General features: G+C 40.3%; 1 pseudogene; it reads right to left on the bottom strand.

Annotated features, from left to right (window-relative positions):
• Positions 1-18,848: 18,848 nt before the first annotated feature.
• Positions 18,849-19,845, bottom strand: LOC112631827 (annotated as a pseudogene).
• Between the last annotated feature and the right edge of the window lie 7,989 nt (positions 19,846-27,834).

Below are 27,834 nucleotides of genomic sequence, written 5' to 3' on the forward strand. Positions count from 1 at the left end.
TTTACTTGTTTATGCAACTATCTCCCCTATTAGACTATGGCCCACTGAGGACAGGCACCAAATATCATCCATCTCTGTATCCCTTAGCCTTATCAGTGCCTAGAAAACCGTAGACACCCAAATATTTCTTGATTCCCAGGCAAATTGGATGAACAGGAATAGCTCCATTCTGCAGCTCCCAGTGAGACCAATGCAGGAAGTGGATGATTTCTGCATTTCCAACTGAGGTACCTGGCTCATCTCATTGGGACTGGTTAGTGTGTGCAGCCCACGAGGGGCGGGCAGAAGCAGGGTAGGGCGTCGCCTCACCCGGGAAGTGCAAGGGGTCGGGGAACTCCCTACCCTAGCCAAGGGAAGCCTTGAGGGACTGTGCCATGAGGGACGAAGCTATCCAACCCAGATACTACACTTTTCCCACTGTCTTCACAACGCACACATCAGGAGATTCCCTCGGGTGCCTACACCACCAGGACCCTGAGTTTCAAGTACAAAGCTGAGTGACCATTGGGCAGACACCGACTTAGCTGCAGGAGTTTTTTTCATACCCCAGTGGCACCTGGAATGCCAGTGAGACAGAATCGTTCACTCCCCTGGAAAGGGGGCTGAAGCCAGGGAGCCAAGTGGTCTAGCTCAGCGGATCGCACCCTCATGGAGTCCAGCAAGCTAAGATTCACTGGCTTGAAATTCTCGCTGCTAGCGGAGCAGTCTGAAGTCAACCTGGGATGCTTGAGCTTGTGGGGTGCGGGGGAGCGTCTGCCATTACTGAGGCTTGAGTAGGAGGTTTTCCCCTCACAGTGTAAACAAAGCTACTGGGAAGTTCAAACTAGGCGGAGCCCACCGCAGTGCTGCAAAGTCACTCTAGCCAGACTGCCTCTCTAGAGTCCTCCTCTCTGGGCAGGGCACCTCTGAAAGAAAGGCAGCAGTCCCAGTCAGGGCTTATAGATAAAACTCCCATCTCCCTGGGACAGAGCACCTGCGGGCGGCTGTGGGTGCAGCTTCAGCAGACTTAAATGTTCCTCCATGCTAGCTCTGAAGAGAGCAGCAAATCTCCAGGCACAGTGCTCGAGTTCTGCTAAGGGACAGACCACCTCCTCAAGTGGGTCCCTGACTCCCGTACCTCCTGACTGGGAGACACCTCCCAGCAGGGGTCAACAGACACCTCATACAGAAGAGCTCTGGCTGGCATCTGATAGGTGCCCCTCTGGGACAAAGCTTCCAGAGGAAGGAATAGGCAGCAATCTTTGCTGTTCTGCAGCCTCCACTGGTGATACCCAGGCAAATAGGGTCTGGAGTGGACTTCCAGCAAACTCCAGCAGATCTGCAGCAGAAGGGCTTGACAGTTAGAAGGAAAACTAACAAGGAATAGCATTAACATTAACAAAAAGAACGTCCACACAAAATCCCCATCTGATAGTCACCAACATCAAAGACCAAAGGTAGATAAATCCACAAAGGTAAGGAAAAACCAGTGCGAAAAGGCTGAAAATTCCAAAAATCAGAACATCTCTTCTCCTCCAATAGATCACAACTCCTCACCAGCAAGGGAGCAAAACTGGATGGAGAATGAGTTTGATGAATTGACAGCAGTAGACTTCAGAAGGTGGGTAATAACAAACTCCTCCAAGCTAAAGGAGCATTTCTAACCCAATGCCAGGACACTAAGAACCTTGATAAAAGGTTACAGGAACTGCAAACTAGAATAACCAGTTTAGAGAAAACATAAGGAATTTACAGATTCAATGCTATTCTCATCAAGCTACCACTGACTTGGTAGAAGTAGAAAAAACTACTTTAAATTTCATATGGAACCAAAAAAAGAGCCTGTATAGCCAAGACAATCCTAAGCAAAAAGAACAAACCTGAAGGCATCATATTACCTGACTTCAAACTATACTACAAGGCTACAGTAACCAAAACAGCTTGGCACTGGTACCAAAACAGATATATAGACCAATGGAACAGAACAGAGGCCTCAGAAATAACACCACACATCTACAACCACCTGATCCCTAACAAACCTGACAAAAGCAAGCAAAGGGGAAAGGATTCCCTATTTAATAAATGGTGTCAGGAAAACTGACTAGCCATATGCAAAAAACTGAAACTGGACCCCTTCCTCACACCTTATACAAAAATTAACTCAAGACGGATTAAATATTTAAATGTAAGACCTAAAACCATAAAAACTGTAGACGAAAATCTAGGCAATATCATTCAGCACATAGGCATAGGCAAAGACTTCATGACTGAAACACCAAAAGCAATGGCAACAAAAGCCAAAATTGATAAATGGGATCTAATTAAACTAGAGAGCTTCTGCACAGCAAAAGAAACTACCATCAGAGTGAACAGGTAACCTACAGAATGGGAGAAAAATTTTGCAATCTATCCACCTTTCAAAGGGCTAATACCCAGAATCTACAGGGAACTTAAACAAATGTACAAGAAAAAAACAAACAACCCCATCAAAGAGCGGGTGAAAGATATGAATAGACACTTAGAAGACATTTATGCAGCCGACAAACCTATGAAAAAAAGCTCATTATCACTGGTCATTAGAGAAACGCAAATCAAAACCACAATGAGATACCATCTCATGCCAGTTAGAATGGTGATCATTAAAAAGTCAGGAAACAACAGATGCTGGAGAGAATGTGGAGAAATAGGAAAGTTTTTACAGTGTTGGTGGCAGTGTAAATTAGCTCAAACATTGTGGAAAACAGTGTGGCAATTCATCAAGGATCTAGAACTAGAAATACCATTTGACCCAGCAATCCCATTACTGGGTATATACACAAAGTATTATAAATCATTCTACTCTAAAGACACATGAACACATATGTTTATTGCAGCACTATTCACAATAGCAAAGACTTGGAACCAATCCAAATGCCCATTAATGATAGACTGGATAAAGAAAATGTGGCACACATATACCATGGAATACTATGCAGCCATAAAAAAGAATGAGTTCATGTCCTTTGCAGGGACATGGATGAAGCTGGAAACCATCATTCTCAGCAAACTAACACAGGAACAGAAAAACCAAACACCGCATGTTCTCACTCATAAGTGGGAGTTGAACAGTGAGAACATATGGGCATGGGCAGGGGAGCATCACGCACTGGGGCCTGCCAGGGGGTGGGAGGCAAGGGGAGGGATAGCATGAGGAGAAATACCCAATGTAGATGACGGGTTGATGGGTGCAGCAAACCACCATGGCACATATATTCCTATGTAACGAACCTGCATATTCTGCATATGTATCCCAGAACTTAAATACACTTTTAAAAAAATTCTTGAACTATCTTGCTGTATTTGCTCACTAAGGTTTCAAGTTCACTCCTAAAGTTAGCAAGATTGACTCTAATCAAAGTTTAATAGCATCTAAGGAGAAATTTAAAGATTGGAAAATATGAGTATTAGGTATTCAATTACTTAACAAATATGTATTGGTGTTCCACTATGAAGCCCACTGTTCTCAAGGCTGAGGATACTGTGAGAAAAAAAGACCACTGGGTCTTACATTCTCAGAGTAACAGAGAAACTATGATTAATCCAATAATTATACAATTAACTATGATGCAATTTTCATAAGCATGTCAAAAGATAACTAGAGGATGCCATAAGAACATCTAAACTGATGATCTAAACTGAGGGACGTTAAGGAAGGGTTTCTCAGTGAGTGAGTGATACGCAGACTAAAAGTAGAAGTATGGGGAGACAAAAAGAAGCCACATATTTGAAGTACATGGCACCTTAGAGAAACTATACAAGGACCTACTAGAGACTTCTTATTGCCCCTCCAGATGCATTTGCCACACACTTACAACCTATTTTGTGGCCTGTATGAACTATATCGATGGGCTTCCCTGCCCTCTAGCATCTGGTTAGATTCTGTCAACAAGAGACCCTGGCAAGAGAGCAGAGAGTAGGAGGAGAATGAAATCAAAGTATTTATTTTCCCACCTTCCGCCCTGACAGGTGGCTATGATTGGCTTCACTCCTCTACCTGTGGCCATGGCTTCTGTTAGGTGATCCTCTCCGTGGAGCTGCTCCACGGGCTCTGCAATGGCTCCCTCCACTTTTCCTACAGACTAAGAGGTGGTAACAGCTCCCTGAGTTCTTGCCCACTGGGGACTACACCACCTCTTGTTAGTTTTCTCAGATCCTGTCCACACTGTTGTAATTACCCATTTTGACTATGCTATCTTCCTGCTAGAATGCTGACTGATACAAGGACAAATAAGAAGCTAGATCATTCAGAAGGTTTTAAACTATCTTAAGGGCTTTAGATTTTGCCCTGAGTGCCATGGGAAACCATTGAAGGGGTTAAGCAGATGAGATAGGTGATCAAGTTTGTGTTTTTTAAATGTACACTCTTTGGGTCATGTCTACACTAAAAGCCCAGACGTCACCATTGCACAATATATCTGTGTAACGCAATTGCCCTTGTATCCCCTAAATCTATAAAAATTTTAAAATGAAAAAAAAAATCACTCTAACAGCTTCTGTGTAGAAAACAGATGGAAGAGATGCAAGAGGAGAAAGAGGGAGGAGTCTGGTTATGAGGCAATTAGAGTCATAAAGTTGGCAAATGACAAGCCACAATGGAAAAACGTGAGGCTGGCTACAGAGGTGGGACACAGAACTAGGAAGGACAAGAGAGCAACAGAAGCCCAGCGAGATCTTGAACATCATGCACGTAAGACCACCTGGTTCTCTCCACTCTCTTCATTGTCTTATGGAGTTTATATTGCCCAGCTGCAGTGACCTCCTCACCAATAGCAGTGACCGTCTCACCAATCACAGTGCACCTTGTGCCTGGGGTACACTATCTATCTGGAATGTTCTTCCTCTCACCCAAATCCTACCCATCCTCCAAGACTAGCTCAAAAGATAATAAGTAACCATAGCTAACAATTTCTGACAACTTACTATTTTCCAGATATTATGTTAGCATTAGCTCATATAATCAGCCTACCTATGAAGGAGGTACTGTCACTCACTCCATTTTACAGATGAGGAATTGGGCTCAGAGCTGTTAAGTGCTCATAATCACATCACACTGGGCTTGACCCCAGGCCTGGATACCTTCAAAACCCTGTGTTTGATCCTGACCTAACACTGCCCCTGAAATAGCAATAGTTAACTTTATTGATGACTTACTAAATGACAGGCATTGTACTAAGCACTCCCTCAAACTGTTTTATTTGATGCTGGTAACAACCCAATGAGATAAGAATCAATTTAAATATCATCTTCAGAGTATGAAACTAAAGCAGAGAAAGTTAGAAACTTGCTCAAATGCCACCTCCTCAACAAAGTTTTGCCAGATTCCCCGTACTCTTGAACACGATTCCTCCCTCCTCTGAAGTCTGAGGCACTGCAATGCAGCTCCAATAGCATCACCACTCTCTGCTTCATATCCTTGCTGCTTGGCCTGTATCATATTTTTGCTAAAGGGCAATCTAGGTCTGACTCACTACCCCAAAGCACCTGTCCGTAGTTTCCCAACGGCCATTCCCTAACAATTACTTGCTTCAAGTAAGCACTGGCAGTATATTAATGAATGAACACTGGAATGCCTGCAATGTGCCATCAAGGGACTCAACTAGTGATGAGTCACAGAGTGGCCCTCAGCATTTGCTTAGACCACACCACTGGGCCCTCCAGCCAGGGCAGAGCCAGTTATCTCACAGCCACTAGACTTCTGGATCACATTCAACATTAACCAGGGGACTATGTACACTGCCTGAAGAGCAGAAAAAAGAAATTCAATTTCTATATATTATAAGTAGCTCATTAGGTAGTAAAATAACCATAGTGGTGGAGAGTTGTAGGTTTTCGAAGCCATCACACCCAGTCCTGCTCTTCACTGCTCCATAAACTTGATCCCATTAGTGACTTGACTTACTTGAACTGCAGACTCCTTATCTATAAAATAAAAAACAATAAGAACCACCTGCTTGGGATTGTTAGGAGGAATAAGTGAGACAATACATGAAAGGCATCAATAACTAAGGTGCCTGGCAGGAAATGGTAGTTATAATTAAGTATGAAAGTAGTATATTCTGCATACTGCATTTAAGGGGGATCATTGGCAAACAGGAAATCTGAAAGAGGACATGAGGATCGTTGCATATGCAAAGGAACTGGAGGAGTTTGGCCTATGACGTCTACGAGAATGTATAAGATGTGTCCTGGCCGGGCGCGGTGGCTCAAGCCTGTAATCCCAGCACTTTGGGAGGCCGAGATGGGCGGATCACGAGGTCAGGAGATCGAGACCATCCTGGCTAACACGGTGAAACCCCGTCTCTACTAAGAAATACAAAAACTAGCCGGGCGAGGTGGCGGGCGCCTGTAGTCCCAGCTACTCGGGAGGCTGAGGCAGGAGAATGGCGTAAACCCGGGAGGCGGAGCTTGCAGTGAGCTGAGATCCGGCCACTGCACTCCAGCCTGGGTGACAACGCGAGACTCCGTCTCAAAAAAAAAAAAAAAAAAAGATGTGTCCTAATAGATCTGTAGAATTCGCATGTGGAAGAGAAATGTGTGTGTGGCTCCTAAGCTGAACTAGAACGGATGGGTGAAGTGGTAAAGCCCAAACTTTGATTCACTGTAAGGGAAGCCTTTCAAATGACTAGGCTGTCCAGTTGCACTGGAAAACTAGCAGGAGTTTGCTCAATGGACTTGCTCAGGCAAAGCCTAGAAGATATGTAAGAGCTACTAAAGGCAGAAACGCTTTATGTGGGAGGTCAGCCTCAATGGCAAGGAAGTTTCACACTAATGCCAAGATTCTGTTATTCTGTTGTCCAAAAACGCAATTGCACATGGGAAAGTTGAATAATGAAAGATCCAAAGGTTTCATGCACTCAGTTATTAATTCTGGAGTGGCACAAATTAATCTATCAGCTGCAATGATTTATTTCCACCCACATCCAGGTAGACTCCTATTCCTGAATATCTACAAAGATGATTCAGAGCTGTCATCTTGGCATCTCTCCAGACAATAGACTCATAATTTCCTAAAGTTGGACAGAACCTGTGAGTTTTTTTAAACCAACTTCTGATCAAATGTCTTTGAATAGAAGAATAATCTCACACTCCTTGCTTGGTTAGCAGCGCACAAAGAAAAACAATCCTACACGGTGGAGATAAACACATAAGGTGATTACTGTGAACGTCGGAACTTTAGGCACCGGGACTGCTGTCTAGCGAGGGCTGTTCTCTGCTTCCAGGATGGCACCTTGTTACTGCGTCCTTCAGAGGAGTGGAACCTTGTGGCCTCACGTAATGGAAGGCAGAAGGCAATTCAATCAAACCCTGCATAAAGCCTCTTTTACGAGGGCCTTAATTTCATTGATAAAGAAGGAGACCTCATGGCCTAATCACCTCTTAAAGGCCCCATCTCTTAATCCTCACTTTGGCCATTACATTTCAACACCCAAGTTTTGGAGGGGACACATTCAAAGCATAGCACTCCCCATGCTTCTAGCAAAAGGAGAGGGAATCACCAAGGCAGTTGAGAAGCAAAAATAGGTGCCCTTACTTGTACCCATAGACACAAAAGCAGGGACCCTATTTTTACCTATATTACATTAGGTATGCAGTTTGCTATGTTTTCGTAGATACCATGTCTTTCGTCTAAAGTCTACTTTGACTGATATTGATATATTAGACAAGCTTTTTTAAGATTTTTTTTTTCATGGTGTATCTTTTTTCATCTTTTTGCTTTTAACTTGTGTCTTTATATTTAAAGTGGGCTATTTGCAGAGGTGTACATTTGGATATGGCTTGGTTTTCTTTTAAATCATGTCTGACAAAAATCTTCCTTTTAATTGGAGTGTTTAGATCATTTTTATTAATATAATTACTAGTGTGGTAGGAATTAAATCTGCCATGTGCTGTTTGTTTTTTATTTGTTGAATCTGTTATTTATTACTTTTTTTTTTTTTTTTTTTTTTTTTTTGGAGATAGAGTTTCACTCTGTCTCCTAGGCTAGAGTGGCATGATCATAGCTCACTGCAACCTTGAACTCCTGGGCTCCAGTGATCCTCCTGCCTGAGCCTCCTAAATTGCTGGGATGACAGACATGAGCCACTGTGCCTAGCATATTTATTCCTTTTCGCATCTTTCCTTGCCTTCCTTAAAGCCAATTGAGTATTTTTAAATAATTTTATCTCAGCTAAATGCTTATTTCCCACGCTTTTTGGTGGGGTTTTTTTTGTTGTTGTTGTTTTTTTTGGAATTGCTCTAGGGTTTACATTGTGCTTCTTTCCCTTTTTGCAGTATACTTTCAAATAGTATTATGCCAATTTATAGTATAAAAAATATGAAGTTTTAACAGTATATGCATATTTCACTCTCCCATCCTTTATGCTATTGTTGCACATTTTACTTCTAGAAATATTATAAAGCCTATAATGCATTGTTATCTTTTCTTCTGCAGTGTTAAACTTGCTATTAATCTCATCTAGTAATTTTTAAATGTCAAATACCTAGAAATTCCATTTGACTCTTTTTTGTGTCTTCCATTTTTCTCCTTGCTGCATTCATGTTTGTCTTTAAACACTTGAACATAGTTATATTAGTTGTTTTAGCATTCTTGGCTCCTACTTGCATCATCCCTATCATTTCTGAGTCTGTTTCTATTGCCTGATTTTTTTCCTGGTTATGAGTCTTATTTTCCTTCTTGGCATGTCTAACAATATTTTATTGGATGTTGGACATTAAAATTTTAAGTTGTTGAGTTACTAAATTATATTGTCTTCCCTTAAAGAGTGTTTGGCGTTGTTCTGGTAAGTAGAAAATTTACTTGAGGTTGGCCGGGCATGGTGGCTCACGCTTGTAATCCCAGTTCTTTGGGAGGCCGAGGCGGGCGGATCACGAGGTCAGGAGATCGAGACTATCCATCTCTACTAAAAATACAAAACATTAGCCGGGCGTGGTGGCGGGCACCTGTAGTCCCAGCTACTCGGGAGGCTGAGGCAGGAGAATGGTGTGAACCTGGGAGGCGGAGCTTGCAGTGAGCCGAGATAGCGCCACTGCACTCCAGCCTAGGAGACAAAGCAAGACTCCGTCTCAACAAAAAAAAAAAAAAGAAAAGAAAAGAAAAGAAAGGAAAATTTACTTGAGGTTCAATGCAATTGTTTTCCAGATTTGTTAGAGCATTTCTATAGTAGTCTTCAAGCTATGGATAATTTAGCCCATTAATAAGCTATGGTGGCCAGGCACAGTGACTCATGCCTGTAATCTCAGCACTTTAGGAGCATGAGGCAGCACAATACTGTTTTTATAAAATTAGGAAAAATTAAAGTTGAGGACTTCTATTTTTCACTCCATATTCTATTGCTAGGATTCATCCATATCTTCATATGTAGCTGTGAGTTATTCTTTTGACTGCCATGTAATAGTACATTGTGTGGAAACCACAAGCTATTTACCCGTTCTCCTGTTGATGGGCATTTGGGTTGTTTCCAGCTTTTTGTTGTGATTATTTTTGTATATGTTTCCTGGTATATTTTTGTAAGAGCTTCTTTTGTGTATTTAGTATTTTAATTAACATTTTAATTAGAAATGGCTGCTGATTGTACCAAGCCCTTTTCTGACATTTATTGATTACATCATTTTTCCCCTTAATTTGTTGCTGTAGGGAATTATATTGTTGGATTTCCTAATGACAAACCTTTCTGGCACTCCTAAAATACACTTAGTTGGAGTCTATTATTCTTTCAACACCACTACTAGACCTACTAAATTTTGTGAGTCCAGTTTATTGAGGTATAATTTATAGATAGTAAAAATGATACTTCTAAAGTATATAGTTTGATGAATTTTGACAAGTATATTCAGTCATATAACCACCACCACAATAAAGATATAAACATTTCCATCACACCAAAATGTTTCCTCCTATCCTTTCGCAGTTAATTTTCTGTCCCACCTCAAATCCCTGGAAATTATTGGTCTGAGTTCTGTCCTTATAGGTTCACCTTTTCCAGAATGTCATACTCTAAATAAAGTCATACAATATGTAGGCTTTTACAAATGGCTTTTATCACTCTACATAATGCTTTTGCAATTCATCCATGTTGTTGCATATATCAATAGTTTTTTTCCTTTTTTACTGTTGAATAGTATTGTATTGTATGAGTGTACTACCATTTGCTTATTCACTAGCAGGTAAACTTTTGGACTTTTTGATTCCAGTTTTTGAAAACAATTAGAAATCAATCTACTGTACAAATTTAGGTATAAGCCTTTGTGTGGACAAATGCTTTCACTTCCTTAGGTAAATACCTAAGTGTTGGATTGCTGAGTGATCTGATAAGTTCAGCACTATAGAAACTGACAGACTTTTCCAAAGTAAATATACTATTTTGCATTCTCACAAGGAAGGTAGGAGAGTTTCAGTTGCTCCAACTCATCACCAGCATTTTATGTTGTCAATGGGTTGTTTGACTCATTATTGAGCTGCAAAAGTTGTTTATATATTCAGGATATAGGTCCTTTGTTAAATAGATTTTTTACCAATATTTTCCCTTAGTCTATGCTTTCCTTTCTTTGTTTACTTAAGGTCTTTCAAATGCTTAACCCAAGATTACAAAGATTTTCTCCTATATTTTCTCCTAGAAGTTTTATAGCTTTAGCTCTTACATTTCTGTCTATAATCTATTTCAATTTAGTATCTTCATAGACAAGAAGTAAGGGTTAAGATGTTATTGTTGTTCTTGTTACTCTTTTGTCCTTATTTTTACATATGGAGTTTCAATTATTCCAGCACCATTTTTTTAAAGATGACCCTTTCTCCATTGAATTTCCTTTGCATATTTGTCAATATTCAATTGTACATAAGTATGTGGGGGTCTATTTCTCGAGTTTCTATTCTATTCTATGTTCTATAAAACTATAGAGTGCAGTAGCATGATCTTGGCTCACTGCAACCTCCACCTCCTGGGTTCAAGTGATTCTCCTGCCTCAGCCTCCGGGGTAGCTGGGACTACAGGCATGCACCACCATGTCCAGCTAATTTTTGTATTTTAGTAGAGACTGAGTTTCACCGTGTTGGCCAGGCTGGTCATGAACTCTTAACCTCAGGTGATCCACCCTCCTTGGCTTCCCAAAGTGCTGGGATTACGGGCGTGAGCCACTGCACCTGACCTCATTATAACACGTTCTTGATTACCATGACTTCACAGTAAGTTTGAAATCATGTAGTATGAAAGTCTTCCAACTTAGTTTTTATTTTTCAAATGGACTTGCTAAAGTTTTGCATAGAATTTTTTCACGTTTAGTCATAAGTTGAACTACAGAAGCATTTTGTGATATATATATACAAGGCTTTAATATTACAGTTATGCTTGCTTCATATTATTAATTGAGGAACTTTCCATATTTTTCAGAGTCTGAAATAATTTGACTAACATAGAAATTAACTCTTCCTTGAAGATTAGATGGAATTCCATTGTAAACAATTTAAGTAGGTTTTTGTTTCCTTAAAAAGAAAATTTTAACCATCTTTCACATTTTTTCTATCATTTTTGGTGTATTTGGGTTTTTTATATATCTTCCTGCACCAATTTTACTCATTTATATTTTCCTAGAAAATCATCTATTTTGTTTAGACTTTCAGATTTACTGAGATTTATCAATTTACAATTAATTAATGAACTTCAAATGTATAAATATATTTATAAACATAGAAAACTGAGGCACAGAGAAATCAAGTAACATGCCAGAGATCATACAGCTAATAGCTGGTAGGGCCAGGATTTGGATCTGGGCTCCAGAATCCCTGCATTTAACCACTAGACATCAGGAAAAGCTGACAGTGATCTACATGTTTGGAGCATCATTTGATAAAGTCTTTCATGATATCCTTATGAACAAGGTAAAGAAATGTCAGGCAGCTACAAAACTTGTTGAACAACTTTGCCCAAAGAGAGCTCCATCTTTAGCTTTCTTCTTTAAATCCATCAAGAAAGAAAGGACTCGACATTAAGATCCAAGACTTCTATGAGAACATAAAATATGGTTTCCAAATGTTCAAATGATACAAAAGTGCATCTAATAGCTTGGTGGTGAAAAGGAACTCAAAAAAACCTGCACCACTGTAACTTAGTCAATCAAATGAATGTAAACTGAACAGACTTTAGGTTCCACAAGAGCAAAGACAAAATATGTCTTTTTCATCAATGTAAACAAAGCTCTCAGCAGAGTCATAGCTGCTTAGTAAATATTTTTTAATGTTTATTGAAAGAAAAGTATACACATTACTGAACTTAAACAACTGCACAAGTTTAAAATACAGATGACATGGTTAAACACTGAGACAAGGGGGAAAAACGTTTTGGTTTGCCACAATCTGTGTTAATCAATAATGCAATGATGCAGGATTTGGCAACAGAAAGCTTAAAACTAGATCTGTTTCCAGGACAAGCCACTTAAGCTCACAGTAAAATAAAGTTAAAATTTATTCCATTTTTTATTTTATTTTATTTGAGACAGAATCTCACTCTGTCACCCAACCTGGAATACAGTGGTATGATCTCAGCTTATAGCAATTTCTGCCTCCAGACTCAAGCAATCTTCCCACCTCAGCCTCTCAAGTAGGTGGGACCACAGGGGCACTCCACCAGGCCTGGATAATTTTTGTATTTTTTGTAGAGATGGGGTTTTGCCATATTAGCCAGACTGGTCTCAAACTCCTAGGCTCAAATGATCCGCCTGCCTCAGCCTCCCAAAGTGCTGGAATTACAGGCATGAGCCACCATGCCTGGCCAATAATAATTCAAAAGATTGGTGTGAGCGTAAGATCATTTATGTGAGGAATTTTTGCAAACTACGAATGTCTATCATTATTATTGTTATTATTAGATTATAAATTCCAACAGGAAGTTTAAAAATACCTCGAGCTTAACTGTAATTTCTCAGTTTTGGCAGGGTTTAGGGGACAGAGTGAAGATTTGAAAAGGATATATATGAAGTGCCTAGCAGGATGTCCAAAATATATTTAACATTTAAAAAATCTTAGTATAAATGGATTATTCTTTCATACATATGAGACTGTATGCATGAGGGGACTCCAAAAAGTTCACAGAATCTGGGTGCAGTGTTGTGTGCCTGTAATCCCAGCTACTGGAGAGGCAGAGGTGGGTGGATCATTTGAGACCAGCCTGGGCAACATAGTGAGACCCTGTCTCTTAAAAAAGAAAAGAAAATGTTAGTGGAAAATGAAATTAAAAGATAAAAATAGAAAACATAAACTGTATTTCTCAACATAAGCTCCATCAAGGTTAAGATACTCTATAACCAATGATACCAGTCATACAGTCCATCCTTAAAGAACTGGGAATTTAACAATGTCAATGCAGTGTTTTTAAAATAATTAACTGAAGAAAAGTGGGTGCCTTTTAAAGATCTTTTTAAGATTAGAAAACATAAATAAGTCAGAAGGAGTCAAATCAGTACTATAATGTGGATGCCTAATGATTTCCCATAGAAACCCTCAAAAAATTGCCCTTGTTTGATGAGACAAATGAGCAGGAGCATTGTCATGGTGGAGAAGGACTCTCCGGTGAAACCTTTCCAGGTGTTTTTCTGCCAAGTCTTTGGCTCTCTCAGAACACTCTCATAATAAGCAACTGTTATCATTCTTTGGCCCTCCAGCAAGTCAACAAGAAAAATGCCTTGAGTATCCCAAAAATCTTCTGCCATGACCTATGCTCTTGACTGATCCACTTGTGCTTTGACTGGATAACTTCCACCTCTTGGTAGCCATTGTTTTGATTGTGCTTTGTCTTCAGGATCATACTGGTAAAGACATGTTTCATCTCCTGTTACAATTCTTTGAAGAAATGCTTTGGGATCTTGATTCCACTTGTTTAAAATTTCCATTGAAAGATCTGTTCTTGTCTGCAGCTGATCTGGGGACAGTGGTTTCAGCACCATTGAGTGGAAGTTTGCCCAACTTTAATTCTTGAGTCAGAAGTGTTTAAGCTGAACCAGTTGAAATGCCTATGATGTTGGCTATTGTTTTCTGGTGTTAATCATCAGTCCTCTTCAATTACTGCATGACCAATATTAATTTTTTTCCTCACAAACTGATATGGATGGTCTGCCACTGTGGGCTTTACCTTCAACAGTCTCATTCCTTCTTAAAATCAGTTATCCATTTGTAAACTAATAATTTATTTTTGGCATTGTTCCCATTAATTTTTCATAAAGCATCAGTAATTTCACCATTTTTCCACCCAAGCTTCACTATAAATTTGGTGTTTGTTCTTGCTTCAATTTTTGTAGAATTCATCTTGTTCTGATAGGGAATCATTTCAAATTGATGTCTTATCCTTCTCATTGCCTCAAGCTAGATCCTGTTCAGACATATTATAACTATTTAGTGTGGTTTTATTTTAGTGCAAAAACATTTTGAAATGCATCCATGGTTTTTTCATAATATGCATTTTCCATGATTTTTTGAAGACCCTTCATCTAAGAATATATGTGATCATATGTGTGTGTGTGTGTAATCACATATGTAAGGATATGTGTTAAAATGTAAACAGTTTATCTTGAATTATCCCTGAGTCACTATTCTAGATACTGAAGATACAATGGAGAACTACATGGGCAAAATGCCTTCAATTTTTTATCATTTACTTCTCTTCAACTCCTCTCCCATTTAAAGGACCACTTTTAATTAGTAAAATAAAAACCAAACCACAGTATAGAGGTGACAAAAAGATCAGCGGTTGCCAGGGGTTTACAGAAGGAAAGGGAGAGGGATGTAGAGTTGGAGCACAGGAGATTTTTAGGGCAGTGAATTACATTGTCACTTGGTAAAACCCACAAAACTGTACATCACACAGAGCAAATCCTAATGTAAATTATGGATTTTAGTTAATAATAACATATCTCTATTGATTTTCATTTGTAACAAATGGACCACACCAATGCAAGATGTTGATAATACGGGGAACTGAAAGTGGAATAGGGTATATGGGAACTCTCTGCACTTTCTGTGCAAGTTTTCTGTAAACCTAAACCAGTTCTGAAAAATGGTCTTTAATTAAAAGAAAAACTAAAAAAGAAAAGAAAAATCAGTGAAAATACTGGCTTGCTTAGATGGACACTTTCCAAATACTAAATTGCAATTGAGTTATTCTTCTTGGCAGTAAACAACTTGTGGACTTTTTTCTTTTATAGCAAGAAATAACTAGCTGCATCTCTCTTTTTGACTCAAATATATTGAACAATAACAAGAAAATGCCTGGTTGGGTATAGAAATACTGCCTTGTTAGCTATTTTGTTTATGATGTGTGCTTTAATATTTGTTTATATGCTAATAGTGGTTGCTTGGCAACTAAGTTTGGGGCTTCCTTCAGTAGAGGTGCATTGTCTAATAGCACCTCATTGTCTTCACTGCTGGATTTCCAAAGCCACCCACCATACCCTAAGTTATGGAATTCTTGGTTTGAATGACATTCATACCTAGTTTTTTTCTTATTCAATTCAACAATTATTTATATAGAGTATCTACTATGTGTCAGTTACAATTCTAGATTCTGAATATAGAGTGAAGAATAAAGTGAACAAAGTCCCTGTCCTCAAGGAGCTTATATTCTAGTAGGGTGGGGGGATAAACAAACATAATTTTTCAATGATAACATTCAGGTAAAGATGGAAATGAGTACTATGAAAAAGTAAAGTAGAGTAAGGAGATGAAAAGACTTTGGAAGAATGTTTCTCTTTGCTAATTTATGAATAGTTAGTGAAGATCTCTCCAAAGAGGTAATATTTGAAGATAGCTGAATGAAGCGAGGGGTGTGCCATGGAAATACATTTGTATATGGGATTAGAGGCATGCCATGAAGGAACAGCGAGCGCAAATGTTAGGTTTTGAAGGGAAGGCGAGGGTTAAAGAAAGACATGCACACAGTAAGAGGGTGGCTCAACAGCAAATTCAGACTTTATGTTCGGCATAAAACCCACAGAAGTGGGGCGCCAGCCTAATGCCAGAGCCCACTGCTGCTTACAGGCTGGGGCACTTTATAGGTATGAGTGCGAGGGGTCTGGGCGGTATGGCTTGCTTCCCAGCAGGATACTGATAAGATGTTCTCGTGATTAGGTGGTTCTGGCCCTTGTTCAGGTGGGATGTCATCGGGGTATTCCTTGGACCTTTGTCCAGCAAGATATGATTGGGATTTTTTTTTTTGTTTTTTTTTTTTTTTTTTTTTGAGTCGGAGTTTCACTCGTTGCCCAGGCTGGAGTGCAATATCATGATTTCGGCTCACTGCAACCTCTACCTCCCAGATTCAAGTGATTCTCCTGCCTCAGCCTCCCGTGTAGCTGGGTTTACAGGCGCCCACCACCACACCGGACTAATTTTTGTATTTTTAGTAGAAATGGGGTTTCATCATGTTGGTCAGGCTGGTCTTGAACTCCTGACCTCAGGTGATCTGCCTGTCTTGGCCTCCGAAAGTGCTAGGATTACAGGTGTGAGCCACCGCACCTGGCCTGGGATTTGGGCCTTTGTCTGCCTTGTGGTCAGGTGGTTAGGCACAATGTTTCTCAGGGCCCAAACCCCTGTGAATGTTTCACTTTGACCAAGGTCTGCAAAATAGTGGGCAGCTTACAAAATGATGCAGTTTGGACTAACAGCAAAGACCCTGGGACAGGGGCATGCTTGGAATTTCCAAAGACAGCAAGGTGAGTAAGTCACTGAGTTAGCCAAAGAGGATGGGAAATAAACTCAGAGATACGGAAGGTCACTGGGGAATTTTGAGCATTTTTTAAAATGTGGCACCTTAGTTGCCATATGGAAAGCAGACTGCGAGGGATATTTAGAGGCGAACAAAGGGATCAGGCAGACCCTACTGTAGTGGCCACAAGAGAAGCCGCAAACTGAATGAACCAGTCAGATGGACAACCAACAATCCAGGTTTAATGGCATGTTTGATGTCAAAGAAAAACGATTCATCTCCAAATCAGGGGTAACAAACCAATTTGGGAAACAAAGCCCAACTGATTAGTTAAAAGCAAAGTTCAGCAGCGATTTCTGTAGAAATCACTTTTCCCTAAGCTTCCGGGAAAAGCTGACTTTCTAAGCAATATTCTCCTCTCCCACATTACCTGAAATCTTTTTCACTACCTTAAAATCAATTTCTCATATTCACAAGACATATCAGACAAAGCACTTATATTTATATCTCAGTAATACAACTTGTATCTCAATAATAAAAACAACCTAATTTTTTAATTTTTAGACAAAAGGTTTTGAATGAACATTTCACAAAGATATACAAGTGACTGATAAGCACATAAAAAAGCATTCAACATTAAGTCAACAGAGAAATGCAAAATAAAATCACAACGGGATACTACGAGACACCCATTAGAATGGCTAAAAGTAAAAAGACCAAAAATACCAAATGTTGATGAAGATAGGGAGCTACTGGAAGTCTCTTATCTTGTTGGGACTACAAAATGGCACAATAACTTTGGGAAATAGTCTGGCAGTTTCATTTAAAATTGAATATAGCCCCTACCTTATGATTCAGCAATTTCACTCCTAAATGTTTACCAAAGAAAAACGAAAGTTTGTGCCCACAAAAATAAAATAATGTACATATAGCCTTATTCAAAATGTTCCAAAACTGGAAGCAGACTAAGTATTGTCAATAGGAAAATGGATAAACAACCTATAGTATACTTACACAACAGAAGACTATCCAGCAATAAAAAAAATTCACTAATGATACACAAAATAACATAGATGAATCTCAAAAACATTATGCTAAATTAACAAAGCCTTACATTTAGAAGCACATATTGTATCATTCCATTTGTTTTAAGTCCTAGAACAGCCAAAAATAATTTATGTATCTCTTTAAAAAGTCAACAGTGGTAAGTTACCTCTGGGTAGAGGGGCAGTTGGACAGGGATTAATTGGGAAGGAAGAAGAGAGAAGTTCTCATAATGTTTCATAATATTCTATGTCTTGACAGAAATTTAGATTACACTGATGTATGTTTGTTAAAATTCCTCCAAAGCCTGGCATGGTGCCAAATAGTCCCAGCTACTTGGGAGGCTGAGACAGGAGGATCTCCTTGAGCCTAGGAGTCAGAGTCCAGCCTGACCAATATAGTTAGATCACATCTCTAACAACAACAAAAATTCCTCCAATGGCACATTTAGTATTTGTGCATTTCACTATATGACAATTAACTCAAAAATTTAAAAGAACCATAAACAAAGACTGAACTCATGTTAATGATACTCATACTGAAGCATTTAGGGGTGAGGTATACAGATAGTTGCAATTTACTTTGAAATTCTGCAAAGTAAAAAAAAAAGTGGATTGATGGAGAGATAGGTGGATGGATATGTGATAAAGTAAATGTGGGGACATGTTAATTGTAGAATTTAGGTGGTGTATAAATTCTTTTAACTATTCTGTATGTTTGAAATTTTTCATATTAAAATATTGAAAAGGAAAATGTCAATTTCTCCTATTTCAGTTTAGTTCTCCAAGGACAGTAATTTCAAGTTGAATGATGAAGAATTATATTTTAAAAAACAAGCAGAAATTGATTCTCCTTAGCATAATGTTAGTATTCAATATATTTTGATTCATTAGTTAATTAATTTTTTGAGTACAGGGGACTTTATTGATAGTATATGACAAAGTGGGCTTCCTAGGCCCCTCCCTCTTCAGGGGGTTCTGTGTGGAAATTGTGGGGAGGGGAGATTCTCAGTGTGGTGGGGAACTGAGTGTGGCAGGGACTCCCTAGCAGCTGCGGGCCTCTCTCTTCCTCTCGTGCTCTCACTGCAGCTGGTGGTCAGGGGTCTTACTCCTTGGAGGTTTCGTGGGCTATGAGGTCCACCACCCTGCTGCTGTAGCCAAATTCATTGTAATACCAGGAAATGAGCTTGACAAAGTGATTGTTGAGGGCAATGCCAGCCCCAGCATTGAAGGCAGACGAGTGGGTGTTGCTGTTAAAGTCGGAGGAGACAACCTGGTGCTCGTGTAGCCCAGGATGCCCTTGAGGGGGCCTGTAATTCCTGCTTTACCACCCTCTTGATGTCATCATTTTTGGCAGGTTTCTCCAGATGGCAAGTCAGGTCTGTGACCAACACGTTGGCAGTGGGGACATGGAAGGCCATGCCAATGAGCTTCCCATTCAGCTCAGGGGTAACCTTACCCATAGCCTTGGCACCACTAGTAGATGCAGGGATGATGTCCTGGAGAGCCCCGTGGCCATTGTGCCACAGTTTCCCAGAGGGGCCATCCAGGGTAGGGTGGCTGTGATTGCATGGACTGTAGTTATAAGTTCTTCCATGCCAAAGTTGTCATGGATGACCTTGGCCGGGGGGCTAAGCAGTTGGTGGTACAGGAGGCATTGCTGATGATCTTGAGGCTGTTTTTGTACTACTCATGATTCATGCCTATCATGAAAAAGGGGGTGTCAGCAGAAAGGGCAGGGATGATGGCCCTTTTGGCTCCCTCTTCTAAGACATCTCCAGCCTTCTCATGGTATTGAAGATGCCGGTGGACTACACAACATAATCAGCACCAGCATCATCCCATTTGATTTTGGTGGGACCTCGCTCTTAGAAGATGGTAATGGGATTTCCACCGATGACAAACTGCCTGCTGTCAGCTTTAATGGTGCCATGGAACTTGCCATGGGTGGAATCATACTGGACCATGTGGATCATGTAGTTGAAGTCAACAAAGGGGTCATTGATGGTGACAGTATCCACTTTGCCAAAGTTAAAAGCAGCCCTGATGACCAGACACCCAACATGGCCAAATCCATTTACTCTGGCCTTCACCTTCACCATGGTGTCTCAGGGATACAGCTGGTGCTGCATGAGAAGATGCAGCTGTCTGTCTAACAGGAGGAGCAGAGAGTAATTGTATACATTTTCTACATGCCTTTCTTACTAATATATGGCAAGTGTCTTTCCTTTTCGTTAAGTATTCTTCTAAAACACCATTTTTAATAATAGAAAATTTGGGGATCTATTGCTCTCATTCTCACCTACATTGGGTTTTACCTTTTCTTTTAAATCTTTGCCAATTTATGGAATGAAAAAGATATCTCCCCTTTATATTTTTGATTGCTAGTGAGGTTCTTCATGTTAATTGGTCTTTCATCTTTTCTATGAAAGTGCTTTTATTGGTGTATAAACACCCTTTATATATTAGGGTTGTTAGCATTTTTGTCATGTTTACAAATGTGTTACAAATGCATACACAAACAATATATTTGTTCCAGATTTTTTATTTTAATAGACTTTTTTTCATCATGATGCACTTAGATATCTTGAATTCATTCTTCCTAACTAAAATTTTGTGTCATTTGACCAACATCTCCCCGATCCCCCTTCCTTTGCCTCTACCATTTTACTCTCTGCTTCTATGAAGTCACCTTTTTCACACTCCACTGTAAGTGAGGACATGTAATATTTGTCTTTCTATGCCTGCTTATTTCACTTAACATAATGTCCTCCAGGTTCATCCAGTTGTCACAAAAAATAACAGGATTTCCTTTTTTCAAAGGCTAATGGTATTCCATTGTCTATATGTGCTACATTTTCTTTGTCCATTAATCTATTGAAGGACACTTAAGTTGATTCCATATCCTGGCTATTGTGAATAGTACTGCAATGAACACGGGAGTGCAGATATCTCTTCACCACACTTATTTCATATTCCTTGGATATGTACCTAGTAGTGGGATTGCTGAATCACATGGTAGTTCTATTTTTAACTTTTTTAGGAACCTCCATACTGTTTTCCATAATAGTTGTGCCAATTTACATTCCCACAAACAAATTACAATTTTTATTCACAATACTTTGATATAAAATTTTGTTTCTTATTTATTGTTTGCTTTCTTACCATGCCACCTTCAAAGAGACCTGGAGACATTGCCGGGGGTTGGAAACTGACTTAATAAAGAGGCTTGAGAAAGGAAAGAAAGAAAACGTATTACGGCAAATATTGCAAGGAGTAGACAGATCTAGTTTTAATTCCATTTTAGCCACTAACTACTAATTGGTCAAGTGATTAAATCTCTCAAAACCAGTTTCCTTTTTGGGGATTGGGGATAATAATAGTTTCCCTGAAGGGTTGTTGTGAGGACCACAGAAAACAAATGTAAAGTACTTCCCTGGGAATGTTTATGCACTGTTGGTGGGAATGTAAATTAGCTCAGCCCCTGTAGAAAGCAGTTTGGAGATTTCTCAAAGAACTAAAAGTAGAATTACCATTTGACTCAGCAATCCCATTGCTAGGTATATGCCCAAAAGAAAATAAATTGCTCTACCAAAAAGACACCTATATTCATTTGTTTTTCACAGCACTAGTCATGATAGCAAGATATGGAATCAACCTAGGTGACCATCAACAGTGAATTGGATAAAGAAAATGTGTTACATACACACCATGGAATACTACAAACCATAAACCATTCACAACCCCAGCACTGAAGGCAAAAGAGTGGGTGTCCATGGTAGCTGTGAATACTACACAACCATAATAGCTGGAGGCCATTATCCTATGTGAATTTTTTTGTTTGCTTTTTGAGACAGAGTTTCACTCTTATTGCCCAGGCTGGAGTGGGCACTGCAAACTCTGCCTCCCGGGTTCAAACGATTCTCCTGCCTCAGCCTCCCAAGTAGCTGGGATTACAGGCATCCACCAACACACCTAGCTAATTTTTGTATTTTTAGTAGAGACAGGTTTCACCATGTTGGCCAGCCTGGTCTTGAACTCCTGACCTCAAGTGATCTGCCTGCCTCTGCCTCCCAAAGTGCTGGGATTATAGATAAGCGTGAGCCACTGCACCCGGCCTATCCTAAGTGAATTAACACAGGAACAGAAAACCAAATATGAATGTTCCCACCGATAAGCGGGAGCTAAAGATTGGGTACACAGAGACATAAAGATGGGAACAATAGACACTAGGAACTCCAAAAGTGGGAAAGGGAGGGAGGAAGTTGGAGAAGGACTGAAACACTTCCTATTCGGTATTATGTTCACGATATGGGTGATGGGATCCGAAGCCCAAACCTCAGCATCACGCAATATACCCTTATAACTAACCCGTACATGTAACCCCCTAAATTTAAAATTAAAACAAATTTTAAGTACCTCCCTTGAGAGACAGTAAGTTGTAACTGTATGTAACTAAATGAAAAGGTATTCTAAAACACTGCGTCCCAAATGTTAAAGGTGCATGTGAATCACCTGAGGATCTTGTTAAATGCAGTTTCTCATTCGGGACACCTGAAGCAGCGCCTGAGCTGCTTCATTTCTAACAAGCTCCCAGATGATGCTGATGCTGATTGAAGATTCTAGAGTCTTCTGACAATGAGAATCCTTGACAGGAAATATTTAAGAACCAATTTAACAACTGATGTCTGTTTTCAGAAGAGTTGTGACTCCTGGTACTACGTGGAATTTGCAAGATGGAAGATATGGCTAGCCCTTAGAGGATGCAATTTGAATCTAAAATTATCTTAACAAGGTCAGTGTTTCACCAGATGAAATTTCATTAGAGTCATGTTGCTATACAGGAAAGCCAAACATCTGATGAATAAGAAATTGTGCATAAACAATGAAGAATAGGATCCAGGAGCAGTAGCATACTGTAGCCCCAGCTACCTGGAAGACTGAGGTGACAGCATCACTTGAGCCCAGGAGTTCCAGTCTAGCCTGGGTGACAGAGCGAGACCTCACCTCTAAAAATAAAGATAAAAATAAATTTTTGAGACAGCGTCTCTCTTCGTCATCCAGGCTACAGTGCAGTGGCATGAACCCAGCTCACTGCAGCCTCAAACTCCTGGGCTCAAATGATCCCCCCACCTCAACCTCCTGAGTAGCTGGGATCGCAAACGGGCACCACCACATCCGGCTATTTTTATTATTATTATTTGTAGAGACAGGGTCTTGCCATGTTGCCCAGGCTGGTCTCAAATTCCTGGGCTCAAGCAATCCTCCTACCTCCGCCTCCCGAAGTGCTAGGATTATAGGCCTGAAAAGATCTAATGGTCACAGTCCTTCCAATGACTTCCTACCCAAAGGCTTACCCAAAACACTCATCCAAAGAAAACACCCCCATATGAAAAAATTGAGGTGTTTAGAGGAAACTCAATTGCAGTATTCTGCGTGCATCTTTCCCCTATAGCACGTTTCCCAGCTTCAGCCAATCAGAAGCTCCCAGCCTCAGCCAATCAGAAGCATCAGTTGGGTTACCTGCTACCACCCCTAGAGCTTGGGAGAGTTTGTGGAAGGATAGGGGAGAAACCCAAGCATCTATGTTTCTAAACAGAAATGGTTTGGGAAACCTGCCTCACTATGTTTGTTCATCTCCCTTGTTTGTTTTTTTTGTTGTTGTTTTTGTTTTTTCCTTTTTTTTTTTTTCAGTTTAGAATTCATAGCAGAGGGGAGCTGTACATAGTGGACAGAGGTTCTATTGTGAGGAAAACTGACATTCATCCGTGATACTAGGTAGCTGTGTAATCTTGAGCAAGTTACTCATCCTTCCTGAGTGTGAGTTTTCTCATGTGTAAAACAAGAGTAAAAAAAGCTTCTACATAAGGTCATTATAGAGATTACCTAAAGTCATGGATTTCACTGCCATTTGTAAACTGAATACGAGTGTGATTGCCATAAATGCATTTACTATGTCAAATCTTCACTGAGCAAAGCTGTTGAGAGGTCCTTAGGGATTTGTTAATGTGAGATTTTATCCACTTAGCAAGGCGGAGCTGGTAAACTAAAGGTCAAGTTGACATAAAACCTGGATATAAGCCCAACTTTGCTTTTATTGTTTGAGCCCCCCTGGGAGAAAGATGGCAACCTTCCGGTTCTCCACTATCTCATCTGTAAAACAGTGATGATGATAACTCCTTGCTCCCCGCTTAGAGTGGTTGCGAGGCTTTGTAAATGATGCTAACTGAAGGTGGTTTGTAGACTCTAAAATGCTGTACACATTGTTGATGCCTGTCACGAAAGAGCTGGAAAGGCCAAGGCATCAGTTTTCAGATCCACTAACATCCCATCCCTGCCCCACCCATCCTACCTAATCCCCGTCCCAAAGGGCAAGAAGGCTTGCTAGCAGGAGTGCTGGGGACGCAGCACTTTCCATCAGCAGCTCAAGAAACTCAAGAGCACTAAGAGTTTCTGGGGCAAAGATCAGTCCCCCATGGTGGGCTTGAGGGGCAGCTGGTCAGCAAGCAGGGATGTGGGCCATTGTCTGTGCCTGTCGTCTGTCTTCCCAAGTGTTTAGTGACGGATGGTGCCAGATATTTCCCCTGCTGCTGCTGCTGGCTGAACCTGTCATGACACATCCAATTTCAAGAGCGGAGTTACAGAATCTGTGCCTTGGAAGAAGAACAAAGTTTGAATATCCGTGGAGTTGAGGACAGACTTAAGAGATTAGGAAAGGGTAAGGCCCTGCAGCGGGAAACTGCTCACCGTGACTAAAAGTGAAAGTGAGTACAGCTTAGAGAATGCCACTCAGAGATAGGAATCAGGATGGGGAGTGGAGAGATGAGGAACAGAGGCTGCAAGCAGATGGGAAGATGGGGTGGCCACCAGAGCTAACAAGTAGAGCATGGACAGATTGGCTGCTCACAGCCATGGCTGCTACCAGGGTGGAATTCCAGGAAACCCAGGAGTGGGACTCAGCAGTGAGGTTTGGGTGAGGTGGGCTAAGGAGACTCAAACCCCAAAACACAGCCTCCATTGCTTCTATTTTTTAGATTTTTTTCAAAACTATTTTTCTTACCAAATTTTACTGACTTAGAAACCAGCAAGAAATGTAATATCACATTTATTTACAGCCTAGAAGTAACAATTCCTGCATACACTGTCCTCTCATGGTATATCTCCTCAGAATATGCAGCATTCAACAGGATGACCCTTTAACTTAAAAATAAACTGAATATGCCTTATGGGGGGTGAAGATACATGTGGCAAGAAAACTATAGCTTTAAACTAATGGTTCTCAAACTAATTTAAATCAAATCATTTGGAGGGCTTGTTAAAACACCCAGGACTGGCTCAATCATAACTCACTGCAGCCTTGACCTCCTGTGCTCAAGCGATCCTCCTACCTTAGCCTCCTGAGTAGCTGGGACTACAGGCATGTGCCACCACATCCAGCCACCTTTTTTTTTTTTTTTTTTTTTTTTTTTGAGATTTTTCTTAAATTTCTGTAAAGATGGCATCTCACTTTGTCACCCAGGCTGATCTCAAACTCCCGGCTTCAAGGGATCCCCTCCCTCCTCAGCCTTCCAAAGTGCTAGGATTACAGGCATGAGCCACAGGGCCCCACCACAGTTTCTGATCCATTAGGTCTGGGGTAGGGCCTGAGAACTTGCATTTCTAACAAGCTCCCTAGTGATACTGATGCTGCCACTAGAACCACTGTGCTGGATAATTAAGGATCCTTGACAGGAAGAGAAATAAAAATACGCAGACTAGATTGGCAAATATGTTTCCTTAACATTCCAATTTTCTAAGTTGAAATTCAGACATGTCACCCCTCCCCAGGAGATCACTTGCGATATTAGCCAGTTTCTCACTATGTGGAAAATATTCTAGAAATGCTAAAAGTAATCCTAAAATGGAATCCTAGAATGGTTCCTTGAACTAGAGCCGTAGCATGAGGTGGAGTCCACTCAGATGCTCTTGGGTGTGGTGACATTGAGATATGTCCCCTGTGGGGACAAGCCAATGAAGGGCAAGGAACACAGAACCATCTCCCTCAGACAGCACTTCCAAGCATGTTACCAAAATCTTGATCTTTGAATCCCATGTCAGAGAATTTGTCATCCATTTAATCAGTCATTCAGAGAGCGATCCCTCTCAGGACTATATAGAACCTGCTTTCTGAGGACACAGGCTCTATTAGACTTAGAACAGTCAATGTTTTCCAGTAAAAATATAACACAATCAGCATATGTAATTTTAAATTAAAAAGTAAAAATAGGACAGGGCAATGGCACATGTCTGTAATTCCAGCACTTTGGGAGGCTGAGGTAGGCAGATCACTTGAATCCAGGAGTTCGAGACCAGCCTGGGCAACACGATGAAACCCCGTCTCCACAAAAAAAAAAAAAAAAAAAATTTAGCCAGGCGTGGTGTTGCACACCTGTGGCCCTAGTTACGTGGTAGGCTGAGGTGGTAGGATGGCTTGAGCCCGAGAGGTGGAGGTTGCAGTGAGTTGAGATCGCACCACTGCACTCCAGCCTGGGTGACAGCGAGACCCTATCTCAAAATAAAATAAAATAAAATAAAAAGTAAAAATAAGCAGGTGAAATTAATTTTAATAATATAATTTATTTAATTCAATATAGACAATATATCACTTCAGCATGTAGGCATGATAAAGCTTAATGAGCTATTTTACACTTTTTATACTAAGTCTTCAAAATCTAGTGTGTATGTTACACTTACAGCACATCTCAATGCAGACCAGCCACATTTCAAATGCTCTATTGTCACAAGTTGCCAGTGCTATTGCAGTGGACAATATATTGAGGGGTTGCTGGTCAGCAAGCAGGGATGGACCCCTTATAGTATTAGAGTAATTCTTGATGATATTTTCTTGATAAGATCAAATTTATCAGACACCAACTACTTTTAATCATTACTTTTCCCTGTGTCATTAAGCTCCATCAGACTCCCAAAAGTCTCCCCACATTGGCTGCCCCAGAAAGTGGCTCTCTGTGACAGTCTGATAATTGGCCCCTACTGTCCATTCTCTCTCTTTTCCATAGTAATAAAAATTTTAGCTGGACAGCTACCCAGAATAATACATATTCCCTGGCAGCTAGGTGAAGCCGTGGAACTACATGTTGGCCAATGAGATGTAAACAGAAGTTCATGCAGCACCTTCTTAAAGAAATAGCCGGCATCATTCTTTGTCCTATTCAATCTCCTTCCTCCTTCCCATTGGCTGGAATGAAAACCTAATGGCTAGAATTAGAACCACCATATTGGACCATGAGATGACTGGGAAATGGAGGCCACACAGTAGACTAGGTGCCAATTTCTGGGGATTTCATGAAGGAGAGCCTACTTTCTGACTTTATAGTAAAAGGGAAATATATTTCTACCATGTTTAAGTCAATATTGTTTGTCCAATTGTTACAGCTGAACTTTAACCATTTCACGTTCCCACCCATTCATCCTGGCTTGTGAACATAGAGCAGAAATCCCCGAGAAAGGAGCTAACAGATGTATTGTGCATTGTTAGCACTAAATAAAACTAATAAGAGCTAATTATTATGGAGCTCACACTCTATCCATAAGTAGCCTTATGTTAAGTACTGTACATATCTCCTTTAATCCTCGCAACAACCTTCATGTATAAATAAGAAAATTTACAACAGATTAAGTGACCTGTCCAAGATCACATAGCTAGAAAATGTGAAGCCAGGATTTGAATCCAGATCTAGATGACTCCATAAACGAAGTTCTTTGCTAGGCATATTCCCATCGGTAGACTCTGCACCATACAGCAGGAAGATAGAAGGGGGCACATACCCTATTTTTTTTTAAGTCAGCAGAAGCTCTGAATTTAAACTTGAATTCACATTCTTCTCCTGGCAAGATTCAACCAATCAGTACAAATATGAGAATCAGCTGTGTTCCGTAAGTTTTTTCCTTTAAGGGGGATAAGGTCACATGACTTACAGCCAGTTTCCTAAAATTCAACTCCCTTTTGAGATATTTGGCACCTGTTCAGGTGTTCTATTCTTTTTGCCATTTTAGCACTCTAAGGATTAAAAATGGACATACTTAGGGTAAAA

The sequence above is a fragment of the Theropithecus gelada genome, chromosome 9 (genome assembly GCF_003255815.1).
Source record: "Theropithecus gelada isolate Dixy chromosome 9, Tgel_1.0, whole genome shotgun sequence".
NCBI lineage: Eukaryota > Metazoa > Chordata > Mammalia > Primates > Cercopithecidae > Theropithecus > Theropithecus gelada.